We start from the raw sequence: 14,857 nt of genomic DNA, 5'->3' as shown, positions 1-14,857 counted from the left end.
CGCACCTTTACCTCGCCAAGCTGCCGCTAATGAAGATGCCGCTAACAAAGGGGCGGCTGCTGAATCGTGTTGGGTTTGTCGTGGCACAACTGAGCAGTTCTTTTCTGATCGGCGCCGTGCTGTTTCCACTTCAGCCTGTCTTCTCGGCAGATTAATTTTTCAAAGTTCTGCCTCATACCGCAAGCTTGGTTTCACATGACGTTTTTAATCTCTACACTTCAGCTCATTTAATGGTTTCTTAAGTGTATCTAATATGCTTCGTGTAACTTCTGAAAGAAAATGTATGTACTGCCCAGGTGAATACTGCCGGCTGCAAATGTCATTGCCCTAAAGAACAGAGCTCAGCACTACTAAAAACTTTGTTGTATACTTGTCAATCACTGTTAAGCAGAGCTCTGCAACTAAGGACCTGACCTTTCAGAGCCTTATAAATGTAAATGTTCTATGGAAATCATCAGGACTCCCTGTGTGAATAAGAGTTTGCAGGATCATGTCCTAGAACAGCAGTGGTGTCGCTTCTAAAATTGACATTGCATTGACAGAACTATTTAAAGGGAAGCTTTCACAGCATCTGTTCACATATAGTAGTCAACTGTCAGCTGTCTCATTTTCATAACTGCTGAAACATACATTTATGCAAGATAAAATGTTAATATAGAGACAAAATTTTGTTCCATGGAATGTGGTAGGTTAAAAAAAAATTAAGACAGTATGTCTGTGGATTACTGGTTATGGCCCAGAAGAGAGATGACGTTTCTAGTTTTTTCACAAACATATAAGTGTGCACAGTTTTAAGTAGCCGTTTTATCCCACAATCTGAGAATGTACAATACTCTATGTCCTGGCTTTAAAAGAAAAAAAAAATTAAGGTGTTTATGTGCTGTATTTTGGGGTTTTTTTCCTAGCATTGCTGTGGTAAAGCAAGACAAAAAATAAGTAGTTTAAATCTGTACTAAATTAATAATAAATCTCAAGTAATTGGGTAAGGTTTGAAGGTAGCTAAGGGCCCAGATTTTTATTCTGTTTGAAAATAACTATCACTTCTCATCTGAATAAACTTGGGACTGGGAGGACAAAGAAAACTGATGAGCATTAGCAGAATTTTATAGTGTAAGAGAAGGTAAAGCTGCAGCTTCAGGGAGAGGTGCATCAGTATGTCCCTGCGTGACTGGATTATGGCTTTGGTTGGATAGCAAGCCCAATGTAATTAGTTTTCTTTGCATTGTTATTGGACACTGCAATAAAGGAAATGAGATTTCAGGAGACAGTCACATCTGGTTACAGGAGAGAAGTTGGGGAAGCAAGAACAATGCTTGTTTCAGATCACCACAATAGGACCATTTTCCTGAGCATGAAATTCACTGAATATTCTTCAAGATCTGTGTAATTTTTTTCAGTGACAAATAATTGAAAAAAACACTCATTTCAAGACAAGGTATTTCCTCAGTTTAGCACTTTTTAGTTCTACCAACTTGTTGAAGTAGTACTAAGATTAACCAGACTCAATTTTTTAAATTGGTGCTTCACCTGGAAGTTAATCTTGTGGAGAAAGCAGTGGCATTGAACTGATGAATCTGAAGACAGGCAAAGCTGATGGCTGTGTGCTTGCTGTTTCACTGTTAGCAGCCCAAATGTCACTTGCTAAGCTGAATTTGCTTGATGTGGCCTCGATGCCCATCTGGCAATTTGTAAAATCATCAGCAGACTTTGCAAAGCAATAAAGCTGCTCAAAGCACATTTTTTCTCTTCTCGTCTTCCAATTGTCATTATTTCGGGGTGTGAAGTAATAGTGCCAACTCCTGATGCTCTCTGAGGCTACTGGAAGGGTTGGTGCCAAGAGGAGATCAAAAAGAGATATTGCTCATGGGCTAGTAAGGTTTAGTTCCTTCTTTCACAGTGTGATGGCAATGCTTTCTGTGCTCCAGGGTAGGAGCACAGTATTATTTTTGGAAATACAGCAACTTGATCTTGAACTTTTACCATTCTCCTTCTTTTGCAGGGTGTTTTTGTTTTTTGTGTTTTTTGTTGTTGTTGTTGTTGTTGTTTTGGGGGTTTTTTTGTTGTGTTTTTTTTTTTTAATGTGATGGCTAATTTAGAATTTAGCTGAAGAAAGGCATTGTGTGCAAGCTCAGACACCAGGATGGATTCCCAGTACTTGTGAGAGGGGCAGGGCTGTGTGTTTTGCTTCAGAGAAGGCTCCAACCACGCTGCTGTAAGAATTTCTTAAAATATTGCCATTTTGCAGAGGGTCTGTGTTCTCTGTTAGTTTGTTTCAGTCAGAATGGCTGGAAGGCAGACTCTTCAACAGCTTGCTCTGTAATCTAATTTTGGCATGGCAAAGGCAGGGCTGAGCACAGCTCAAAGGAAAAGCTGTACTTCAGTTAAATAAATAAGAATAAAAAGTAGACACATTCCCTCATTCCAGTGACTGATGTTATGTTTCCTATCTTTTCTAACTGCAACCCAGCAACCTTAGTCATGACTAAACTGAGCTTTGGCCAGCTGAAGTTCTGCTCTGGATGATGTCCCAGATGTGTCAGATGTCCCATGCTCTTGGTAGCTTGCACCTGGGATATTTTAGGTTGCTTTGTTGTATTATTTCAGGGGGAGAAGGTAATGCTTAATTAGAAGACAAAAGCATCTTGAACAAGCCAAACCTGATGCTGGGACATTGTTTACAATCTATTACACCTTCAAGATGTTCTGAGCAAGGCTCTCAGTAGGATAATAATGAGAAAACTGGTTGTCACAGTGCTTCCATGTCAGGGCTAAATAGGAGCAATGACATTCTTCAGCAAAAAATTTTCTCTTATTTCCAGGAGACTGAGGTCTTTCTATATCAGTCTCTTTATGTATACTCTTCATTTAATGCATCTTCATCCTCTTTTTTTCTCTTAGCAAGGACAACTTTTTGTGTCTAGCAGGGTGAAATCTTGTCCAATACTACATCAGTTTTTGTAGTTTGGCATCTTAGTGAAGTCTCAATTCAGCTTTACATGGACCAAGGCATTCAAAGAGACTGAGATTCTGTAAGACTTTGTTCAGCCTTACCCAACAAAGGAAATATGTTTCTACTGCTGTAATTTTCAAGATTATCTACATCTTCAGTTAATAATCTGAAGCAAAAGCATTACCATTAGGGTATTGGGAAAGGTTGTTCTGAGGGAAAAACGTTTTAAAGAGAGAGGCTGATTTCACAGCTGACAGCCCCAGTGTCACTGCTGTTTCCTCCCGCTGGGAAGAGCAATGAATGCATAATTTGAATTTTGTTATGGAGTCCTTTTGACATGTCTTCTCTCCAAGAGATGGTGGCTGAAGCTCTTATTGAGACAAGTTCTATTTTCTTTACTCATTGTCCTGTTCTACTAGTGTCGAAAGACCCAAACCTTACTTGTCAGCTCATTTTTATTTACAAAACAAATGAGTGGGACATGAGTGGGAGTTTCTCATGGTGGGACTGGCCCAGAGGTAAAAGTGTCTTCTTCCTACCTACTCTGGGACTGTCCAGCTTGTATGGGAGAGAAAAGCATCCTCCCAGGAAAAGCAAAGACTTTTCTTTATAAAAAATCTAATTACGAATAGTCACCCTCAGCTGAAAACTTCTACAAGTGATGTTCTCTCTCATGTCTTCATTTTCATGGATGATATCTAGATCAGGGCGATTCTGGAGGGCAAAGCCAAAGAAAAGGATGCTTGTGCCAAGTCATGTTTAGGGAACTGCAGTAGGCACTTTCAAAGCCCTCTCTGGCAGTGAAATAAGAGTCTTCCATTACCCTTTGGCAGATTTCATTATGATGAAACAACAGTGGACCACTAAGAGAAGATCTTACATGCCTGTAGGAGTTGTGAGCCCCAGACTCAAAAGTGCACAAGGTCAGTCAGGCATATTCTAGGTTGTATCACCTCGGTCAGAAGCTGCACTCAAGGGTGATCCCTCATCCAAGCTGAGATGGGTTGTGCTGAATAGAGACTTACAAGTGGTGATCCCATGGCAGTTCATTAAAGGGCTCTTGGGCAGGGCTGGCTGAACTTGAGAATCCCACTAATCTCTGCACATCTGCTGTCACCACACAGAGCAATCCAGGCAGATCATGAAATGACCTTACTGAGCTTCAGAATGAGTGCTAAACTGAACAGAGTCTTGCGTAAATCCATCTTGAGACTTATTTTACCAGACAGTCTCAGCTCTGGGGAAGGGAGCTTTTTTTTACTTAGGCATATGAGTCAGGACAATAAACGTCAAAAAATAAACTTTTGAAAACAGGTCTATTTGCTGAAGAACTTAAAAGACTTATAGCTAACTTTGATTCTAAGTGTTCTTTAAAATTATTTGCCTTTGTCATTGGAGAAGTATGCATTGTCATCCTGAGCACTTTTTATCTTCTAGTAAATTAGTGATTCCATTTTTGTTACTCAAGGTTTTAAAGATTCTCTTATTGAGACAAACTGAATTGGCTGCAACATGAAATAAAAAAGAAAACTTTAATGAATGTTAAGGATATTCTGAAATTAAAATCTTTACTCAGTTGAGTACCTACAAGTGCACTAACATAAATTAAGAGACTGGTTTATTAAATGTTTTGCACATGAAAGTTGTAACCTTTTTTTTTTTTCTTATTAAATTTCTATCAATGTAGAGTTGAAAAGGGGAAAATCTTTGAGACAAATGTGGCAACATATGCTAGCTGCCACATATGGAGTATAACAGATGAACGGAGAATGGGAAATACTCGAAACAGAAAGGTTACCTTGCTTTTCATAGCACACTGTAATCTCAAATGAATGGTAGCCAGTGAAGGGAGCAACTCCTAAGGAAGGAGTTTGCCATCATTACAGCAAGCCAAATGTGATGTACTACATTTCTGGAACGCCCTCGTTCTTGTGCTGGGAAATTACAGTGGCTTTTAGAGGGAGTTCCAGAAATAAAATGATCTGCATGATGTCTGGCTTGCCATAAAGATAGCACATTGTATCAGGGATGTGCTGGAATGAGTGTGGCAAGCTCTGCAGTTTCCCTTCTTTGTTGAATGCATGTTTTTAGGGAAGAAATGCTTTACAGTAAATGTGGGTGATGGGAAAGTTGGTGACACAGCTGACAGTAACAGGGAAGAGAGTTAGCAGAAGTTTGAAGTATGCTGGTCTTGAGGTGGTAGCATGAACATGAGAAGAGAATATGTGGGATATTTGATCAGAAAAAATAATTTGGGGACAGCAAAATGGGAGCGTGGTATTTAAGCGCAAGCACTGAGCACTTCAGAGATAACTGAAATAACTCTGAGTTATTATTCTATGTCAGCCTAGAAATTTAACATGAGGTAGCTGTTTGGTAGATATGAACCTCTTGGGGAATGAAAATCCTAAATTCCTTTCTAAGCTCTCTGTAAAAACAGATAAGGTTGCCTGTCAATCTACACAGTTGTGATTTTGAAATGATTTGGCCTCAGTACTTTACTCAGTTGTTGAGACAAGGGCCTTCTTGTCTTTTCAGAAGGGCTTGAACAACTGTAGCTCCTTTGTGTGCTATAAACCTGCAGGTCCTCAAGTTAGTTGTGTTGCTTTCCATCTATATCATATGAAGATCATGTCTTTACGGTTAAAAGAGGTAGGTCCCAGTCATTAATCTGTCAGTCTGATCAGCAACTCCTTCAAGTTTAAGGGCTTTCAATAATTTCCTTGTCACATCCCCTAGAATCAGCTTGGAGGGGCTGTTCTTCAATGCTGAGAGGACCCCCCAGAGCAGGCAGACAGTCCCAATTGTCTTATTCCCTTTGTGTCATTTCCTTTTGTCTTTTATCTGTACCACAGCTCTTCTGGATAATTTCCTATTTGTTCATATGGAAGTCATTTGGACATAGGAAGTCTCCTCTCCTTGCTGATCTATTAAATGAGAAGAAATGGTTTCATTCCGCTTACAAACAGCAAAGAAATGGTAAATTTGAGCAAGGGAAAAAAAGCCAGCAAAACACTGGAAAAACCCACACACACCTCAAACCCCAACATCTATTAAATGTGGTGAAGAACAGTAGGGAGAATTGGGGAGAGGAAAAAAAGAAAGCAAACACATGGAAAGAGTGCTAATCAGTGTTTTCATAAAATACTGCAAGGCAGATTTAAGGAAAAAAAATGAACACTTTCCAAGAGCAATGAAATTAATTTATTTATTATTTGCTTAGCACTGCTGTGCCAAGCTTTGTTCTGTATGCAAAATACCTGCAGACTCTGCCTGGAGTCTGGAAGATAGACACATCAAAATAAGGATGCTCTAGATAACTTAGAAATTATTATCATAATGCCAGTTGCTGGTATTCTCCAAGGGCTGCTATACCTTCCAAACAGAAGTCACAATTGTTTCACCCAGGAGCTGAGCAGAGGGGTTTTTATTGTTGTTGTTGTTGTTTGTTACTTTTTCTTTTCTTTTTTTTTTTTAAATTCAGTATTGATTTCTATAGGATATTGTTCTTCAGAGCTTCTGGACATTTACATTAGTTTAAAATATCAAAAATAATTAATAATCAATGTGACTTTAATCCCTTCAAAGAGAACCCATTAACCTACAAAAAATGCTCTAGCTCACAATAGTTTAATGAAAGTGACTGTAAGCAGGGCAAGAGATGAAAGAGAGAAAAATCACTCAGATATTTTCCTTTTTCAAAGAGAACTTGCATTTGAAACAGAGAACATAGCTAATATTTTATTGTAGTCAACTTACTGAAAATTAGGTGGTTTGGGAGTTTTAAAATAATTTTCTTTCTCTAACTTGCCTGCCTAATCTCGTACTGGTATTTTCTTGAGTCATCAGTGTCTGCTTCTGAGGAAAAGATGATGCTGTCACAAAATCAATATCAGAGGATCCTATACTGTATTCCCTTTTCAGGGAAGTCCATTAAACCAATGCCTCTCTTCTGTGAGTAATGACTGTAGAATGAAACCCTCTAATTTTGCTGTGTGAAGGAAAAAGCAGATGGGATGGGATTTTACATAATTAACTAGCAGTTATTAAATACAACAAGAAAAAATATGATGTTTTCTGAAGGAGAAATGAATGTCTAGTGAATATCTAAGAGTATTTCAAAATGATCTCTGGTCTAAAATTACTTCTCAGTTGCATTTCAGAACAACACGTTGAACCAAAAAGGCTTTTTTATTTTCAAAACTTTTGAAAACTTACTCAGGACTCCATGGGCTTCAAAGCCCCATCAGGTTTTCTATGGCAGCACCGTATGATGTCACCAGCATTTCACTGAAATTGAGGCACTCTGGGAGTAGGGACAGTAACTTTGCCATCTCACCTGCTGTTTATGTGCAGCATCAATGTCTGTTTGCTGGAAACAGAACTGACAGGTTCCCTCTAATTCTTAGGAACTATCAGAGAGTCTACTGTGCTTCTGGGAATGGCTCCAAAGCCCAAATAAAGTCAGTGGATGCTTTTATGTTGTTTTAAATGGGCTTTGGAGCAGGCTGCAGTGGTCAGAGCTGCAGTCTCAGCCGGGGGATGCTGTGGAGATTGATGTGCAGCATAGATACGGTGGTGACAGACGGGCTGGTGGCCTTGGGCTTGCTGCAGCGCCAGCAGCACAAACTGCAGGCCATAGCATGGGTTTGATTTTTAGGGTCTGAGAGTCTGATAGCTTAAAGAAACTCCCCATAAGATAAATCTTGAGCAACCTTCTTGTTTAAGGGGTAGCTGAATTGGCAAGCGTTGGGGTGTTGTCATCCACGGCTGAAGCCAGTGTAGGAACTAACTCGAGTGCCTCTGCTCTGGGGTGCTTTTCTCCAGACAGAGCCATCAGTCTCCTCTTTCTCTTCCTCTGTTTGTTTCAAGGATGCTCAAAACAGATTAAAGCACATTTCAACCTACAGCTCCTGTTGCTGGCATTGCAGCATTAACATGGACCCACGGATGGCTTGAAACCAAATTCTGCATCAATATCAGATTGTTGTATCTGGTTCTGAAAAATCTGGCCAGTCCCTGCTTCTTTAACCAAGGTACCAAAACCCAGTGACCATCTGAGGCCTTTGAATTTCAGAATATAAACTGTCACCCTGCTCAGCTCAGGTGCAATCAGAACACAGCTGCTATTTCCTAGACCCTTCCACTTACACCTGTGCAGCCAACTAGAGACCAGCAGACTGCCACAGGTGTGATAATAGATGGAAATAACAGTTCAAAAGATACTTACTTGACATGCAGAAATGAACCAAATTTTGAGAATTAATTTAAGATCAGTGTCTGGAGTAATTCTTCTCTAATGGGCAAATGCAGAGCCAATGATTCCAAGTTACAATATTGAGTAGGAGAACTGCTCTTGTTGGAGGAACTCATGGTGAAGTCAAAGCCTTTGAACTCTTTCCATGAAGAAAAGTGGATACGTTCCTAGATGTCCATGCAGAATAAATGTAGAGATTAACTAAGTACTGTCTTTTTCTGCATGGTCATATTTCTGTTTAAAACTTAAGAATAAGAGGGCTGCATTGTCAAAAGAAATTGACAATAGCAGTAAATAAATAGACTTTTGGCCCTTTGACTATACTGCTTCACAACAGCTTTAAATGGGATCTATATCATTATTTACTCCATATTGTAAATATTCTTTAAAGTATGGTATTTAGTTTCGGGTGGTTTTTAAAAAATATTTAATCATTAATGAACTGAAATTTGCAGGATCGTTTTTGCAAAGTGTTGTGGCAACAAAATACCATGCAGCCACTGTCACCCTGACTGGTAGGATGGGAAGGAGAATCAGGAAAAAAAAGTGTGGGTTGACATAAGAAAAGTTGATGTATGGACCCCAAGCTCTGTGCATTGAGTAACAGCCTAACTATCAGACAGCAGCTTTTCCTGGTATGCATTACTGCACAAGGTGATGGACAGCCCAAGTTAGGATGCCAGTAAGTGTCCAGGTGGAGGAAACAAATTCTGGAATGTCTGTTGTATGAGTGTTCAACTTAGAGCAGAGCCACAGTGCCTTCCCCATGTCCTCACCAGAAGGGCTGGTGTGACCAGAATAGTTGCAGGTGACATTCTTTCAAGCACAAATAAAACATGTTTGTGGACATTATGAGGTTAGGAGATAAAATGGAAAAGAAGCAGAAGCATTTTGGAATGTGCCAGAGCATATCTAGCCAGCTTTGTCTGTTCCAGTTATGTACAAGGTTATTTTTGCATTCTTTCTGTGTTTGGTAGCTAGTCTTTATTAAAGATGTGACCTGTTTGGAGACTGGCTTTTAGTAATGATATCTTGTAATGACTGTATGGGATCAGCTGCTTGTTGTCAATATGTACTGTGAGTAAAAGGCATCTACTGATCTGAGCATTTTCCTTTTTTTTATCTGAAGCACTTTTATTTCTTTCTCCCCTCCCTGAAGGGAGGGATTTATTTCCATTACGAGTGCTGGTTATGTGATTAAAGCATATGAGAGCTACTGGACTATCCCAGGTATCTTCTTGTCTATCCTTCCAGCTGGTTTTAAGCTGACAGCAAGGCTGGTATTGCCCACCCCACTTCATAGCTGGAAGGGTGTAGAGTACAACTGCAGGGTGTGGGGAAAGGGGGAGGCAATGGATGGCACTGGGGGTGTTGAGAAGCTGGCTCTTCAGGATTGTCCTCTGGTTTTCATCAAAAGGGCAAGGAATGTCATGTGAAGGAGGGGCTCCGTGCCTCTCAGAGGGTCAGGGACACGTGTAACAGTTTGGAGTTGTACAGTAATTTAGGATGTCTGCCTGAGCCTCTGCTCAGAGTGAGCCAAGGAGGTCAGGGGCTCAGGGCCGTGTCCAGATGAGTTCTGAGCATTTGTGAGGGTGGAGATTCCACAACTTCTTAGGACCCTGCAGGAGGGGAATGACAGCCAATTAAGTCCTTTGAAAGATCATAAATTGGGACACAAAAAGTATGAAATTTTTATTAACCTGACTGTTCTGTTGTTTTGCAAATTCATTTTAAAATAATTTGGGCTATCTTTCTTTGTAGAATTTCAAACTCTGGGTTACAGTTTGGTTACGGCTTTAGGCTGAACTCTGCTTGTTTTCCTGCATTTATCAGTGCCTTGAAGCTTGAACTTTAAATATTATATTAAGGCTAAAATTCTTAGAGCTGCCAGTGTTAGAGTGTACCTTAATTATCACTTAAACTTTCTGCAGAGTCAGGCAGGTATCAGCCATCACTGCACATTCTCTCCACAGGTTCAGAATTCTCAAGGAGGTTTTTTGATTTCTTTTTTCCCTTTTTTCTTTTCTTTTTTTCCCCTCCATTTTTTTCCTTCCTCTTCTGAGTTACACTTCTGGGAGGAGAACTATGACTTCCTATATTTTACAAGGTAAAGTCTTAGGCATGCAGGAAAGCATTACAACCTCAATGAGGGGATATTTGGGAGCAATATGAATTAAAGGCTCTTGGTGTAGGGCTGGCCTCTGTCCTGGCAGGCTTAGTGCTGGAGCAGAGGAATCTGTCATCACTGCACCCAGTTACCAAAATTTGTATGAATCAAGGTGGTGAAATACATGTCTTGAGGGAATATGTGGAATCTTTTCTGAAAATTTCTCTTACACTTTTTGTATTGATAACTAAAGCACTGCTCCTGAAATCAATACAAGATTACAGGGACTCAATATGCTTAATGAGCTCCAAAGGAACACTTTGGGCTGTGATTATAGTTTCTGTTACCTGACTCTGCATTATACTAGGATTTTGTTCCTAATGATTTATAATGTTGGAGGGGAGGATAAGTTCAGGAATTCTTTTTTTTTTTTTCCCCACAGATTTTTGTCTTGAAGTTATGTTAGCTCATGCTTTTAAATATTTACTTGTCCATGCTAGAGTACAGATTTCTGGTTTTTAACTACAGGATACAGAATAAAAACCCCAAACTTCCCTCTTCTCCCTTTCCCACTCCCAAAAAAACCAAACCAAAAAAACCCCCAACCAACCAAACAAACAAAAAAAACAAAACCCCCAAAAAATCCCTACAAAAACCTGAAAAAAACCTCCCCAAGTTTAAAAGTTTCCTAAGATGATGGAATGTCCTATGGCTCTTATATCTTCCAGTCCTCTTCCCTGAATTCTGGTTTGCAAGCAATATCACCCAAAAAAACCCTTATTCTTGTATCTTTATAAAAAGTCAGATCTTCTGGTGAATAACACAAAAGCCTATCTTACAGTTCAAAAAACTATTAAAAACAATCTCATCATTTCATCTGTTAGAGCAACAAAGCAATGCTTTCCCCCTGGAGACCCTACAAGGCCAATTTTAATTTCTTTTGGAAAGAAAGATTATTCTGCAAAGTGTGTTTACCACTTGTGACCTAAAAGGTGTCAGCAGAGAGTGTGAAAGTGTCTTGGAGAGCAGAGCTTGTACAGAAGCAGGTGAGTTAACAGAAATAAAAAGGAAAAGTCTCTGGATTACTTTATATTTAACAGAAGAGAAGTGGATAGATGGTATTTTGAGATGTTATGCATAATTTATATTATATTATGTTATGTTATGTTATGTTATATTATATTATATTTATTATAATAATTATTATTATTATTGTGTTATTTATTTATTATTTATATTATTTTAATGCATTATCTCAGTTGGTATTAATAATTTGGAAGGCTCAGGGATTATTAACACAGGGATTTCCTGATGGTCGCATATCATGTGGATAAGGGAGCTTCGTACACCCTTCTGCATTTCCACAGCATGTTGAGGCATTTTCTAGTCTTTGGCAAGCTTAAAGAACAAAGTCTAGAGGTGCCAGAGGATGCCTGGGGTTGATCCTTTCTGGTTTTCTCCAGAATATCCTGGATGTTAAACATCTTAGGAACTTTTTAAACTTGGGGAGAGGGGTGGTTTTTTGGGTTTTTGTGAGGGTTTTGTTGGGGTTTGGATGGGGTTCGTTGTTTGGTATTTTTTTAGCGGGGTGGTGGGGAAGAGGGAAGTTTGGGGTTTTTTTTCTGTATCCTGTAGTTAAAAACCACGGACAGTCCCTTCAGCACTGTGTGAGGGATGGCTGGGGATTGCTGGATGCCCAACGTGAATTTTTGCAAGAGTAATGGAATGTCTTTTTGCATGAGGAGATGAGCCCCAGCCTGTGTGAGGGGAAGCAGATGGACTGCAGAGATATGCCTGCATCCTGCACCCAGGGATGCACATGCTGTGTTAGGAAGGCTAATAGAGGGGAAGAGGAGTGTCCCCTTCTGGCCCCTGATAAATCCATCTCTGTGCTGTCAGAAATGGCTGTGAAATGGGAGCGCTGTGATTTTTCTCTGCAGAAGTGGTCCAGTCATGTTTATCTCCTTTCCTCTGCACATTGGCGTAATTTTTTTGTGTGCGTATTTATCCAAAGTCTTTACTTGGAGTGTCGGACTAAAGGTCATATCCTTTTCTTTTCTCTCCTTCTCTCCTTTTTTATTTTTTTCTCTAGTCCCTCTGTTTCTAAAGATGTCAGGCTAAATAACTGATGATTTCTTCTGATGCCAGAAGGCCTTCGTAATTTCCATATTAGGGTTTAGTGTATTTTTCTTTTTCTGCGTCTCAGTGCTCTCAATTTGTATGCAGAGCCATCCTCTTACCATGAGCTCCTATGCCCAGAGCTGAGGATTATGTTCTTATCCAACATATGTACACAGCCTGAAATGCTAAATCTCAGCTACTAGAGGAACAGAAAGATGTTGTGGTTAAAGGAACTGTGTCAAAGCAACCAGTCAGATCAATCTATAAATCATTTTGTTTGAGAGGCAAGATAAAGATACACTTTGAATGTGTGTCCCCTGACAAGTACTAATTCATAAATTTAAATATTGCTACTCTGACTGTGAGGGATTAAGCAAATACGGGTTTTTATTTAAAATAATAAAGCCCAGTTCTGTGACAGTGATGGAGGTGTCTCTGTGGCTGCTGTTTTATGTAAAATGGGCCAGATTTTGGTAACCTGTAGCGTGGGGACTATGGAAACTGCATGGCAGTGGCATAGTGGGTTGTTCCCTCGCCCCTTCAGCCAGCCTCGCTGAGTGACCAGAAGCAGTTCCTGCAGGACTCAAGCTGCCGATGTCCCTGTTCCATCCTGTCCCTCCTGCAGCAGCTCGTGTAGGAGGAAAGAAGAGGGCAGAATAGCTCACCTGGCTTTGTAGCTCCACCCATTTGTGCATCTATGGATAAACTGTAGGCTAGTTGGTTTCTTGTACTTGAGGGAGAGAGGAGGAACACCTCCAAGGCAGCATCTTGTTGGAGAGTTGAAAGAAATTTCTAGGAAAGTGAAAAGATTAATCTTTTCCTCTTCTTTTCCCTATGGACTTCATTACTAGATTTTTTTTTTTTTAATGGGCAGTGTGTGGATATTTTATTTATTAATCCCGTGCAAAAATACTGTAGAGGTTGGGTATTCAGAAGGTTTTAAAAGCAAAATAATAATTTGCATTGACTGTCAAACGTTCTTTTCATAGTTTTTGCTATGATAGAGAAGCCTAAGAAGGTTCCCAGCAAATATTTCTATTCTCCATAAAGAGTACTTCAGTCCTAAGCTTTCAGCCCTCTCTAAAGAAAAAAGGAGGCAGGGGCAGACAGTCAAGGAAAATTCAACAACTAACAACTATTTCCAGTTATCTGCAAATAGTTGTAATTGAGATCTGTATTTTTCCAAGAATAAAATGCTATCCCGTTTTTTGCATTTATCCTCTCCAGTGTTTGTTCCCTTGCTGTTGTTTCCTTGGCCTCATTCCTCTCCAGCCCACTTCTTCCCTTTCTGCTTCACTTGTCATCCCTGAATCTCCTCCACCTGCACTTAAACCTGCTCGGGTCCCTTTGGCTCACACCCTCCTCACCTACACTGAGGAACCTCACCGCTCGAGTATTTTGCTTTTAGCTTCCGCGTGAAGTCGTGTTTCTCCTGTAAACATTTTGGGATTGCTGTTGTGTAACAATCAGAGAAAAGGCTCCTCTGCACACACCATTTGCAGCCATTTAGCTCCACAGTTAACTTCCAGAGGAATGCTAAATAGTCACAAAAAGGCTGTGATTACATGAAAAGACTATTTTAGTGAAGCTAGCTGTTATTCAAATAGCGATCATATTTCTCAGGGAAAAAAAAAGGCCAATTATTGAGCTTTGTCACTTACACTGTGAATTCAAATGAACTTCATCTAAAGCAGCGTTGTTACAGTGATTTTTACCAAACTAAACCAAGCATCAGTCCCTGTGACTTTCAGCTCAGCTGACTGTAGCTGTGCTGGGTTCCAGAACCTTGTCTTGGTTACAGTTCACAGAATCACAGCAGGGTTGAGGTTGGAAAGGACCTCTGGAAGTCCAACACCCTGGCTCAGGCAGGGTCACCAGAGCTGGATGCCCAGGACTGCCTGCAGACAGCTTTTGAATGTCCCTTAGCAGCTATGTCCATAACTTCTTTATGGCGCAGGGCTGGCCCTGCACTACCACTACCTGGCTCTGAGATACCAGCACAGAATCAATACACAGCTTGAAATACACTACTGTAAAATATAAATAGATCTATTAATCTATTAATGAACTCCCCCCCCTCCCCCAAATTAAAAAAATATTACTTCCTTAGAAATATGTGGTCAATTGTCTTAAAAATATTGTGCTATAATCTTAGAAGACTGGGAGCTCCAAGCCTTTGTGAAGAGCTTAAAATTGATTTTTATTCTTCCCCCCCACTACCTTCACCTTTTCACGTGAAACATTTAATGCAAGTTTGTTTGGGTATTTTCGTCTGTCTGAATTATATGTGTTTCTTCCATTTATCATACTCTAAGCTTTCTGGTAGATAAATTGGTCCTACTCTACACCAGGACAGGTTGATGGCCCATAAAATAGATTTTCTAGGACTATTGCTGTGGTTATGTGATTTGTACCAAGGCCC

The 14,857-nt window shown here is 39.9% G+C and overlaps 1 protein-coding gene across 1 annotated transcript in view; it reads left to right on the top strand.

The window, feature by feature from the left end:
* Nucleotides 1-14,857, top strand: part of PTPRO (protein tyrosine phosphatase receptor type O) — a 144,591-nt gene that overhangs the window by 604 nt on the left and 129,130 nt on the right. The gene's annotated exons all lie outside the window — the stretch shown is intronic.

The sequence above is a fragment of the Chamaea fasciata genome, unplaced genomic scaffold, assembly GCF_029207755.1.
Source record: "Chamaea fasciata isolate MVZ Bird 193981 ecotype frontalis unplaced genomic scaffold, bChaFas1.0.hap1 SCAF_5, whole genome shotgun sequence".
Classification (NCBI taxonomy): domain Eukaryota; kingdom Metazoa; phylum Chordata; class Aves; order Passeriformes; family Sylviidae; genus Chamaea; species Chamaea fasciata.
Note: the sequence above shows the minus strand (reverse complement) of the source record. Positions and strands in the feature narration are given on the sequence as shown.